This window comes from Macaca fascicularis, chromosome 4 (assembly GCF_037993035.2).
Source record: "Macaca fascicularis isolate 582-1 chromosome 4, T2T-MFA8v1.1".
NCBI lineage: Eukaryota > Metazoa > Chordata > Mammalia > Primates > Cercopithecidae > Macaca > Macaca fascicularis.
Window position 1 is genome coordinate 63,384,168 of NC_088378.1, and position 12,394 is coordinate 63,396,561.

Here is a 12,394-nt window from a genome sequence, read left to right on the forward strand (position 1 = left end):
GGTAGTTCCTTTAGCTATTAAAGTGGGGTATTTTGCCTGTTGTAGAGAGAGAGCCTTATTATACTTGGAGCTTGTATTGGTGAAGCTAACTAGGTGGGAGGTTCTGACAGATAGTAAGGGATATGGAAGGGATAATCCAGAGTCCCTGCTACTTTTTAACATTCCCTCCCCCAAATCATTCTCTTCTATTTGTTTACGAATCTTATTCCTTCTTTTTTCCCTCTCCTCATCTCTCTTTGAACGGATGCCAGGACTGATGATGAGATGGTTCTGAGTATTGATTGACAGGGCTGGAAAAGAAGTAGAGATGGGGCCGGGCGCGGTGGCTTACGCCTGTAATCCCAGCACTTTGGGAGGCTGAGACAGGTGGATCACCTGAGGTCAGGAGTTCAAGACCAGCTTGGTGAGCATGGTGAAACCCCCATCTCTACTAAAAGTGCAAAAATTAGCTGAGGGGGGTGGTGCATACCTGTAATCCCAGGTCCTCAGGAGGCTGAGGCAGGAGAATCACTTGAACCCTGGAGGCAGGGGTTGCAGCGAGCCGAGATTGTGCCAGTACACTTCAGTCTGGGCAACAGAGTGAGACTTTATCTCAAAAAAAAAAAAAAAAAAAAAAAAAAGAGAGAGAGCGAGAGAGACGGACAAGACATTTATTTCATGGGAAGGAGGAAGAGGGAAGCAGGCATTTACTGCTGCGGCCGTGCAGCTGGTCTCCTGACCCCATGCAGCTTTATTTCTTATGTGCAACGTGATTGCCTGCCCCTGTCGTCTACAGGACTAGCCTGCTGACATAAACATGGTGCATGTTGTAAATATTGCACAAGCCTCCCCAGATACTAAATATGTGTAATTCTTGGGGCATGGATGGTGTGGTTCATTTGGAAGTGATGAGGAATTATTATATTGCTGTTCCCTAATGAAGAATGTCACTTTCCCAGTGAGTTTTGTCTGTCAACTAGATGAGGGTCATACCTCTGTCTGGAAGCCAGAAGTCCGTGGCAGCTTTTAGATACCAGTGCTAAGTCAATTTATTTTGTCTTGGCAAGGGATGGGATAGAATTTCCAGAAGTAAAGTCTTATATGCTGGACAGTGTGGCAACAGGTGACAAACGGAACCAGATATATGTAGCCTCAGAGCTTCAGGGCAAATGCACCAAGAGAACCAGGTATAAACCTCCTGGCATTTTCTGGCCCAGCCGTGGAAATCCTAGTGTCACGTCGGCTGTAATATATAGATTGAAGCAGAATCGAGGTGAAGGGGGCATAGGGGTGTCTACCTCCCCTTCTTAAGAGGAGTGTCCGAGAACTTACTGACCTTTTTTAAAACATGAATAGGATCCTAGTGGAGAAAGAACCATTCTGATCTACCTAGGGCACTGCATGGAGGTGATTTTTGTGGTGTGAGTGTTACTATTCTTGTATTTGAGTCTTGAAGACAGGGATAGGGGCCACTCTGGTGGGGTAGGGGCCACTTCACAGCCTCTTACCCCTACCCCCAACCATGTTCCCTACCACACGTGTTGGGACTAGTGGCTTGTTTGTGTACAGGCAAGATCAGAAGCAAGCTGTGTCACCATCGTATTTCCGGCACTTAGCATAGTGACTTGAACAGAATAGATATTCAACAAATACTTCTTGAATTGAATGTCATTAACTTAAAAACGGTGCTAACTTTTGTATCCTTGAGTTTTGTCACTGGATACGTGAACCTTGTGGGACTCCTAGGAAAGACTTACTCTAAACCGAAGCCAGATTGGCTGATGTGACCACCAACCTAGGGAGAGCAGTGAACAAAATGGATATACCTTGTTCTCCTTCCAGCCGGTCATTCATTTTTTTTTTTTTTTTTTTGGCGTTTCACATGGGCTGTTTTATAACGAACAAGGGTCTTTTTGTAACTTGGCTTACAGTACACAGTAAATACTGTGCTCCATGTGTATAGAAGTCTGTCCTTTGGGGAGGATAGACTGAAACTTGCTGTTTTCATTGTAATTAGTCATCCCTTTGTCATGAATGGCAGCTTCTCTCCCATTCTATAGTCTACTGGGTAACTCTACAATTTTCCTTTGTTGAGTGCAGCATCTGATTCCATTAGTTCTTTGTGCAGGAACAGTGCATTAGTGTGGACGTGAGAGGCTGGTGAAAATTGTTATTTAAGGCATACCACATTATGATGTATTCTTACCTAATGCCTTGGAATAAGAGTCACAGAATGGTTTGTTCATTATGTCTGAAATCTCTACGGGCCCTGAGTGATGAGATAATTAGTAATCCACCTGTAAATGGAGACTCTGGAGGGCCCAGTTAGATCCTACAAACCTGGGTCACAGGAGGGGTTAGGGGAGATGGGAGTTACATTTCTCACTCCCAGTCCTGGAAAACATCCCACTTTCTGTACTGTTTTCTTACAAACATTGACTTGAATCTCTGAATTGATAAGCTGCCTAGCTGATAACGAGGCTAAAGTAAACCCAGCAACTTTAACACATGTTTTAAATTCAGGGAGATGGTGGCTACAAAGAAGATATTATTTGAAGAAGGCATGAGTTTGAGAGAAAATTTTCAGTAAAATTACATTTACTGAAAACTACATTCTACTTTTGTAAATTATTCTACTTATGTAAATTACTGTAAACTACATTCTACTTATGTAGTTTGGGTGGAGGTGGGAGGCATGTTTGAAGGGCACAGGGTAAGTAGTAACTTTCTCTTGCCTTCCCCACCGTTTCTCATTGCCCTGCATTGACAGTTGTGCCGAGAACTGTGGGCTTGCACAGCGGTTCACCTGGCAATGAAAGTTTTATAAACTTTGGGCACTCTGAACGTCACCCAGTCCTTGGCAGTAGGCTTCTAGATTGACTAATCATGTAGTATTTCTGAGATGTGGCCTTAAAACAAACAAACAACAACAACAAACTTTGTGATGTAGTTGAAGGTCCGGATTATATTCAGCTTTTGAATAGGGCATAGGGCAGAATCCCTAGCACTGTAAAAATATAACCACTTTTCATCACAAAGCTCAAGGGAAAAGAATGTAAGGTGTGTTCATGTTAAATTAAAATTACACTGATGTCATGGTGCAAGCGGACAGCTCCAAGGCTGCGGGACTGGCTGGTTTTCATGCTGATAAAAGCATGAGCCATCAATCTGTTGATTGTTGACTCTGTCCCCACATGGTACCTATATGCTGTGAGAGATACAAGCACTCTTTGTGTAAGCAAAAGCATAGCATTGCTTGAGTTTTATTATAGATATAGTTTACCTAGCACCACCTTGGATCTCACAGACTCACATGCTCAAGGTGCCCTGTTTGAGCTTTCTGTGGTTACAGGATATTGCAGTCCTGGCCCACTGCGAATTCTCCCTTAAAACAGGACCTTCCCTGGCAGCGAAGTCCAGTCTCCACTGTTGAAAGAATAGTCACTTGCTGGATTGCAGTCCAGCTCAATGAAGGTTCATTGTTCCCGTGGCACCAGAGCACATGGAGAAAGTAGAGAGGGTCGTGAGGAAGGCGCTGGGATCCAAGGAAGAGCATTCTTAGAACCAGTAACTTGTCACACTGGAAACAGAGCTGATGTAGCTGTTTGGAGATCTGAGTTGTAGTCTTAGCTCTTTCCCGCTGTCTACGTGAGAGGTCTACTTGATCTTTACTGGACTTCACTTTCTTCATCTGCAAAGTGAACAGGGATGAAGTCAATGTGATTTAAGCTTAAATATTCTATAACCCTGCTTAAAATCATTTCCATCCAAAATGACCAGTAGTTGGCCGGGCGCAGTGGATCACGCCTGTAATCCCAGCACTTTGGAAAGCTGAGGCGGGTGGATCACCTGAGGTCAGGAGTTCGAGACCAGCCTGACCAACATGGCAAAACCCCATCTCTACTAAAAATACGAAAATTAGACAAGTGTGGTGTCAGGCAACTGAATCCCAGCTACTCGGGAGGCTGAGGCAGGAGAATTGCTTGAACCTGGGAGGCAGAGGTTGCAGTGAGCTGAGATCGTGCCACTGCACTCCAGCCTGGGCAACAGAGCGAGGCTCCATCTCAAAAAAACCAAAAAGACCCAAAAAAACCAAAAAAACCGAACAACAAAAAACACCAAAATGACCAGTAGTTAAGCTTCAGTTTCCTCTTTAACTCAAGTTACGGTGATATGATGGAAAAGCAAGCCACGCAACATCTTAATCATGTTTTATTAGCAATTGGATGAATCAGTTATTTCATGAACACATTTATCAGGCAGCCATGAGTAAGGAATTGTGTCAGACACCAGGGAAACAAAATACTTCACTTTTAAAGCAGTTCTAGTAAAGGGGAAAGATAAGTGAATTCTAGTAAAGGAGACAGATGAGTGAAAAAGAAGTAATTGCAAGGCAATTGCCTGTAACAGAAAGAGTGTTGAGGTGAAGGAGGGAGCGATAACCTTGTGAGTTTTGCGGTAGGAAAGTAGGTGATCAGAAGAAGAGACACTTAAGCTGAATCTTGAGGGGTAATTAGAAGTTCTCCAGGGAGGTGTTCCCTGTAGGAAACAGTATATACATAAAGGCATAGAAACCAAAAAACATGAAATAGGGTGGTATTTGGAATGAATATGTGGAAAGTTCTGTCATGTAACAGATGCTTGAGATCCAACATTATTATCATTGGAAACACTAAAATATGGCAGATCTTATATTTTATGGTTTTCAGTTAGTAAATAATCATTTATGAGGCCATCAGTAAAATATTACAATTCTTGGTTTTTAAAGACTGTCAGTATGATGTATTTAGACAGAGTCCAGTGCAGCTTGATTCAGTTTTCTATTCTTATCATTTGAAAATAGTTTTTTCGGCTGGATGCGGTGGCTCACGCCTATAATCCCAGCACTTTGGGAGGCCAAGACAGGTGGATCGCTTGAGCCTAGGAGTTTGAGACCAGCCTGGCCAACATGGTGAAATCCCGTCTCTACTACAAATACAAAAATTAGCTGGGTGTGGTGGTGGGTGCCTGTAATCCCAGCTACTTGGGAGGCTGAGGCAGGAGAATCGCTTGAACTTGCGAGGCAGAGGTTGCAGCGAGCCGAGATTGCACCATTACACTCCAGCCTGGGTGACAGAGTGAGACTCTGTCTCAAAAAATAAAATAAATAAAATAAAATAGTGTATCCATACTGGGTTAATGACAAAGTGAATTAAAAAGTTTTAAATCAATATGGAATGTATTCTATAAGGTAGGCATTCTTGACCAGATATAACAAATTTCTGAAAATGTTCTCCAAGCTAATTATGTCCCCTTGGGCAAATCATGCTACCTCTTTGAGCTTCACATTCTCACCTGTAGAATGAAGGAAATGGGTGGGTTTTAAAAGGTCCACCCCAATCCTGGTATCCTATAAGTGAACATTGTTCTTTTTACTATGCCAGGTTGTATAGGTGTATTTCTTTTTCTTTTCTGTCTTTTTTTTTTTTGAGACGTACTTTTGCTCTTGTTGCCCAGGCTGGAGTGCAATGGCATGATCTCACTCACTGCAACCTCCGCGTCACAGGTTCAAGTGATTCTCCTAACTCAGCCTCCTGAGTAGCTGGGATTACAGGCATGCACCACCACGCCCGGCTAACTTTTTGTATTTTTAGTAGAGACAGGGTTTCTCCATGTTGGTCAGGCTGGTCTTGAACTCCTGACCTGAGATGATCCGCCTGCCTCGGCCTCCCAAAGTGCTGGGATTACAGGCGTGAGCCACCGCGCCCGGCCCTCGTATAGGTGTATTTCTATAGCGTTAGTCATTGTGATCGTCAAACCTTTCTCAATAGTGACTATTTACAGTGAAAGTCTAGTTATGGTTTTTTGCTACTTTGAGTATGTCACATGTTTCAAGCAATTAAGTACTTTATGTGCATTATTTCATTAAATACTTAGTTAGAATAACCCTGTAGTGTAGATCATATTTCCATTATATAGTTGAAGAAATCAGAGGCTCAGACAATCTAAATAAACTGGGCTCAGCTCACTCAGGTGGTCATGGAGTGGCTGGGGTTTGAACTCCAGTCTCAATCCCCTTGCTCTAAGGCCAGCTTGTCCATCCCATGGCCTGTGGGCCACCTGCGGCCCAGGATGGCTTTAAGTGCAGCCCAACACAAATTTGTAAAATTTCTTTAAACCTTATTAGACGTTTTTTGTGATTTTTTTTTTTTTTAAAAGCTCATCAGCTATCATTAGTGTTGATATATTTTAGGTGGCACCCAGGACAGTTTCTCTTCCAATGTGACTGGAGCCAAAAGATTGGACACCCCTGCCCTAAAGTCTGCATTCTTTATCAAGGACTGCATTCTGGGTTAAGGACACATGATTATTGCCATCATAAAATATCTTGTGTACATCACAGAGTTAATATCATGCCTTCTAAAAAGATAAGTCTCACTCTAAAAGCAGTCTGTTTCACATTTTTAAACAATGAAAAAAAAAAAAAAGAGGTACTTTCTGGTGTGTTGACTCATGGTCTATGAATTTTAATATATAACCAGGTAGCATATCAAATACAGGAAGAAAGTATTATTATTCTCCACAATAGGAGATGACTCAGAAATCACTTTTTTGGGGGGGGGGCGGGGGGATGGAGTCTCTCTGTTGCCCAGGCTGGAGTGCAGTGGCGCTATCTCAGCTCATTGCAACCTCTGCCTCCTGGGTTCAAGCAATTCTCCTGCCTCAGCCTCCCAAGCAGTGGGAACTACAGGCGTGAGCCACCACACCTGGCTAACTTTTGTATTTTTAGTAGAGACGGGGTTTCACCATATTGGCCAGAGTGGTCTCAAACTGCTAACCTCAAGTGATCCGCCCACCTCGCCCTCCCAAAGTGCTGGGATTATAGACATGAGCCACCGTGCCTGGCCTCACCTGTTTAGTAAGTTATGAAATTCTGATCCTTTGGCACTACCCACTTGGATTCTGCTCCAGAATCCATAATAATGGCTCAAGACATGGTGTTTCTTAGCCGATCCCTCTGCCTGGGGGATCATTTCCCTAAGTTCAAATACCATTCAGATTTCAGGCTAGTTGTCATTTCAGAGAGCAAATTCCTAATCTTCCAGTTTAATTTAGCCACTTGTCACTGACTATCTCATTGCCCTGTTGACTCTGCATTGCCTGTATCACTCTAGGATATTTTTCTTATTTATTTATTGAACTGTGTATTTCTATTTGAATGAAGCTCAGTGAGAGTGAGATTTTCTCTCTTATTCACTGCTTTATTTCTAGCATCTGAAGAAGTGGCTTGGTCACAGTAGGCCTGCTCTGTCTAACAATCAATCATCCATCCACCTGTCCGTCCATCTGTCCATCCGTCTGTCCATCCATCCATCTATCCAGCTCCTGTCTGTCTACTTATCATCTATATGTATTTCTCTCTCCCCTCCCTCCATCCATTCTATCTTCAAATGGTTCAGTCATGACATTATGGAATGAAGCAGTAAATCTGCTTCTCCAGTTAGGATGTGGGAAGACCTTATTTCCTTTATAATCAATCACTTAACTCTTGATTTCTCTTTCAGATTCTCCCTTCTTGTATCAAGCCCAAGATACAACAGAATGCTGAGAAACTGAGCTTTAATTATAAAAATCTGACTTTGAAAAATTATTTCTCACCGCCTCTGTGTTTTCGTTTTATTTTGCCAGGGCTGCGTGTATGAATGACAAGGATACCTTCAGCCAACTCATTCTGGATGAATGAATCTAAGTGTCCTCCCTACTTCCTCTGTGGGTAAGTTTGAGGCATTTATATATCTCAAAGTCTTTAAAAGTATATGTCAGTCAATATTTCTTTGCTTAATCACCACATTCTCATGTAGCTCTGTTAATTGCACTTTGTATGAGAAGTCTATGAGAAGTCGAGTGGGGAAAGCCGAAGTAGGTTTGCCGAATGCTTATGATTGAGGTTCCTGCAAGCAACAGGGTCCCAGAGTTCAGTAGATTATTACAAAAGCACTTTAATTGGATGTGCTGGATGACCCACTCAGTGTGGAAAACGGGTATGCCAGGCCTCTGTGGGAGCTTAGGTGGAGAGGATGCAGCCTGGGAAGCTTTAGTTTCCGTCCTTTTATGTGCCACATACCGATAGAGCACACACTTAAACTCCAAACCAAATAGGACCTCCTGCCTGAGAACGTAGAGAGCATATAATTTCTAATTGGAGTTGTAAGATCAGGTAAGCTCAGGTGACGTAGATTTTAGGAAGCCATTGAGGAAAGGTTAGATTCCAACTGTGACCTTAAGGCTGTTTCATTCTGACTGAGGTGTTTTACTAATTGGATGCGTTGGTGTTGCAGGTTAAGTACTAAAGCAGGAAAGCGCAACAGTTCCCCAGCGGCGTTTGAAATGGTGGCAGGTAGTTCCCCGGACTGTTTGCCGTGTCTGGAGTTCACGCGTACTTAGCTGAAGCACACTCAGATAAACATAAGCTTCCCAGGCATAATCTTCTGCTGTTTTATTTAGATTGCCCTAGCTCTCCTTGACTGACTGCTTCATGCTGTTTGGGTCTCAGCTCAAAGTATTCCCTCTGAAGGACCCCTAACCACCCAATCTAAAGAACACTGAGCCACTGCTACCACGCCACTCCCTCTTAGTTCCCTGCAAAGTCCTTGTCCCTCAATGATCATTTTCTCCTTTGCATATTTGTGTATCAGCTTGTTGTCTTGTCTCTGCCTTCCTTAGAGCAGAAGCTCCACAAGGGCGGGAACTCTCTGCCCGGTTCCTCACCTGTGTCCAGAGCCCACAAGAGGGTCTGCTGCACAGCAGATACGTTTTGTCTGAATGTATGAGTTGAACAGTTAAATGAGGTTCATTGTATAAATTGCTCATTGTCACATGGTGAGATATTTATTCACACTGGAGGATATTTAAAAGGTTTAATTTGTCTGTTTAAACATTTTTTTGAAATGTGAATTCCTCACTCATATTATGATCAAGTTTAACATTAGATTACATGTAAACAGGAAGTGGTCTAATATCTCTGGGTTTATTTATAAATATAATACATATTCAAGGGAGAAATTTTGATCCTAATTGGTAAGCTTTGCTTCTGTTGACCTTTTTTTTTTCTTTTATCATCTACATTGGAATATCCAAAAGTAGTATCTAATTAGCTTTGGAGAGGTGTTTATGCTTTAATAATGTTCGAAACTACTGCTGAAATACACTATTTGGAAAGCCTAAGGTCTACAGTTATTTGGAGTCAGACTGCCTGAGTTCTTTGAATCCTATCTCTGACATTTTCTCGCTAGTGACCTGGAGTAGGTTATTATTGCTATTTTTTTTCTTGCTCTGTTGCCCAGGCTGGAGTGCAGTGACGTGACCTTGGCTCACTGCAACCTCCACCACCCGGGATCAAGCAATCCTCCCACTTCAGCCTCGTGAGTAGTTGGGACCACAGGCCCGCGCCACTAGGCCCAGCTAGTTTTTTTATAATTTGTAGAGACGAGGTCTTGCTGTGTTGCCCAGGCTGGTCTCGATCTCCTGGGCTCAAGTGATCTGCCTACCTCAGCCTCCCAAAGTACTGGGATTACAGGTGTGAGCTACCATGCAAGCTGGGTAGGTTATTTAACCTCTTAATGCTTCACTTTCTTCTTATGTAAAATGGGGGTAATACAATTTTCCTTGTAGAATGATTATGATTAAGTATGTGAGTATATGGGTTATATAAATGTCTGCTGTTTTACTTAGTATATACTCAGATATTTATATATTCAATATACAAATTAGGTTTAAAAATAGTATATGCGCTCACACCTGTAATCCCAGCACTTTGGGAGGCCGAGGCAGGCCAATCACCTGGGGTCAGGAGTTCGAGACCAGCCTGACCAACATGGAGAAACCCAGTCTCTACTAAAAATACAAAATTAGCCGGGTGTGGGGGCGCATCTCTGTAATCCCAGGTACTTGGGAGGCTGAGGCAGGAGAATCACTTGTACCTGGGAGGCGGAGGTTGTGGTGAGCCAAGATCATGCCATTGCACTCCAACCTGGTAACAAGAACGAAACTCTGTCTCAAAAAAAAAAAAAAAAAAATATATATATATATATACACACACACACACACACACACACACACACATGGGTACTGGTCATTAAATGGTAACACAAGTTTGAAATTTGTTTTGTTTGCATGGAGAATTTGTTTTGCATTGAAAACAACAGTCCATTCATGAGATCACCAGAAAGAATAGACTTGCTTATAATAAGTTATACTTTTAATAAGTAACAATGACAATAAAACTGTTTGCAAACATGCCATTTTCTGTGTGTATAACAATATAGTTGTCTTTTTGGTATCAGACAGACACCTGGTTTGAGTTTTCCAGTTGTGCTTGTTTTGTGGCCTTCAGTAAATTGCTAAACTTTGCTTGTCTTCAGTTTCCTCATTTGTAAAATAATGATAATAATACAGTTCAAAGAGGACTGCTGTGATAATTAAATATGAAAATGTATGTCACACTCCTGGCATGGTGCTTACCTCACAATGTAGGTGCTGAATAACCCTGAGTGTCCTTCTTTCCCTGTCTCCAGACCATAGATGTAAGATGCACATTGATAGCCAGAGGAAGGTGATTGCCATTGGGGAAGGTGTGGAAATGGCGTCCTGTACCAAATGGTGAAGGGAGTGGGTTTAGCTTAGCAAGTGGTAAGCTGAGCAGGGAAGCCATTTCCGACCTTGGTGTGTCTGAGCAGGTGTCGTGTGTAAGGGGAAGCAGGGGAAGCAGGGATGCTGTGTCTGATCTGCCTCTGCAGGAAGCACTAGGACCCGCAGGTATCAGTAGGGAAAGGCCACTTTGGGCTTCACGTGAGGAACACTTTCCTATAGAGCTGTGGAAAGATGAGATGGTGCCTCTTTGCAATAATGGGTGTCTCAGGGCCAGATGTGGTATCTGGCGGCTAGTCGACTGCAGATCAAGAGCTCTATAGAGAGGATTCCTCCAGGCACCAGGAAGGCAGACAACATGGCCTCTGCAGTCCTTTTCAACGCTTGTATGTCGATGCCCCTGTTTCCAAATTCATGCTTGATTATCTGCTTGCCTGGGCCAAGTTGGTTGTATGCCCCCAGAAACCTAGGATTTAGCCTTCTGAAGTCAGGGAGTTGGGACTGCTTATTGTTTTAATTTAAAATTTTTTTTAGGATTGAAAATTTTTCTGTTTGTATTTTGTCATTTGCAGCAGAGGCTGCAAGCTGATGAGTTTGGGGCTGGTTCTGGGCTGTGGATAACCTTTGTCTGGCCTAGAAAATGTATCCCTGATCACTGCGTTAACTAAATTTAAATTGATTGCCTGCATTTAAAAACTAAGAATTTTACAGAAAAGCCAAATTTTTAGTGTTTCTTCAAAATGTGGGTTTATCTGGCAACACTGGGTTCTACCTTCTCAGCTGGCAGTGGGTAGCTGAAGCTGTGTAGATGGTGGCTTTTTGGTTGGGTCATGCATCGGCTGGTCTGCCACAGTCCCCACCACTCTACACAGTATTCCCATCATCAAATGTCAGTTGTCATTTTTCATTTACTTAAGTTGTTTTCTTTTAGTAGAATTAGGAGAAAACTGAAACAGTTATTTTATCAATGTCCACAGTAGTAGTGGTAAAACTAAAGATATTTTCATAGTTTCAAACTTAAAAAAAAAAAAAATAGAAGAGGGTATTTTTGTATGTGTGCCAAAGTATACTTGTAGAAGTCTAACTTGCAAACAAGTAGTTTTTGTCTTAAGACTACATGACTCAGTCAGGCCTGCTTCACTCACACTTTTTTTTTTTTTTTTTTTTTTTTTGAGACGGGGTCTCACTCTGTTACCCAGGCTAGGGTACAGTGGTGCTGTCTCAGCTCACTGCAGCTTCAACCTCCTGGATCCAAGCGAGCTGCCTGCCTCAGCCTCCTGAGCAGCTGGGAATACAGGCATGCCCCACCACATCTACCTTATATATCTATATCTCTATCTGTATCTATGTTTTTGTTTTTTTTTGTTTTTTTTGTTTTTTTTGTAGAGATGAGGTTTTACGATGTTGCCCAGGCTGGTCTTGAATTCCTGAGCTCAAGTGATCCGCCTGCCTCAGCCTCCCAAAGTGCTGGGATTACAGGCATGAGCCACCATGCCTGGCTTCGCTCATACATTTAAATAGCTCTGAAGGTATCTGAGTGTAACCCCTAATCTGGACAGTTAAATTTTCCCTCTGTCTTAGAATATGACTCATTTCCTCCCTCTTCTTCAGTTCTCCATGGGCATGGAGAAGGAGTTGCCTGGCAGCATATCTTTTTTGCCTTCCCTAACATCCACTGTGGCCTCCTGGCTTGGTGAAATGGGGACAGTGTGTAATTTGCACACGTCTGTGATCTGTGGAACTAAGTTCCATTCTGCTTTTTCCAGTGGATCCCCAGTCCGCCCTAGAC

The 12,394-nt window shown here is 42.7% G+C and overlaps 1 protein-coding gene across 7 annotated transcripts in view; it reads left to right on the top strand.

Annotated features, from left to right (window-relative positions):
- Positions 1-12,394, top strand: part of TIAM2 (TIAM Rac1 associated GEF 2) — a 272,290-nt gene that overhangs the window by 94,056 nt on the left and 165,840 nt on the right. For all 7 annotated transcript variants that reach the window (XR_012433556.1, XM_045390320.3, XM_045390326.3 and 4 more), the window contains exon 2: positions 7,648-7,732. The gene's annotated coding sequence lies outside the window, so the exon portion shown is untranslated. The remainder of the gene's footprint in view (positions 1-7,647; positions 7,733-12,394) is intronic.